We start from the raw sequence: 436 nt of genomic DNA, 5'->3' as shown, positions 1-436 counted from the left end.
AGAGTGCACGTATGCATATGAGTGTTTGTGTTTGAATGTGCACGCTCGAACGTCAGTGTCGAAAGGTAACTTATAATGTAGTTTGCCATTACAACAACATCGGTGAAAAATAAAACCATTTTTTTCGTTTCCAAAGAATGCAAGCGAGAGTCATTCAGTCAAAAATTGAGTCACTGCTGCGGCGTGTATAAAACAATCATTGATGATGAAACATCTGCAATTGGCGTAGGTATAGTAGCTTTAATACTAGTAATCACAGTGGCAGGAGCAGCAGACATAAAGGAAGTTATAAATAAAACAGAAAAAGAACATGAACAAAAAGGTGAAACTTAAAAAACGCAATTCCGTAGGCCTAATGTATTTTTGGGCAATGCGAGGCACTGTGCCAACATATCTCATTTTGCTTAGCCAACTTTCCCCATCTATGATGTTACTA

The sequence above is a fragment of the Penaeus monodon genome, chromosome 34, assembly GCF_015228065.2.
Source record: "Penaeus monodon isolate SGIC_2016 chromosome 34, NSTDA_Pmon_1, whole genome shotgun sequence".
Classification (NCBI taxonomy): Eukaryota; Metazoa; Arthropoda; class Malacostraca; order Decapoda; family Penaeidae; genus Penaeus; species Penaeus monodon.
This window is presented reverse-complemented; position numbering follows the sequence as displayed.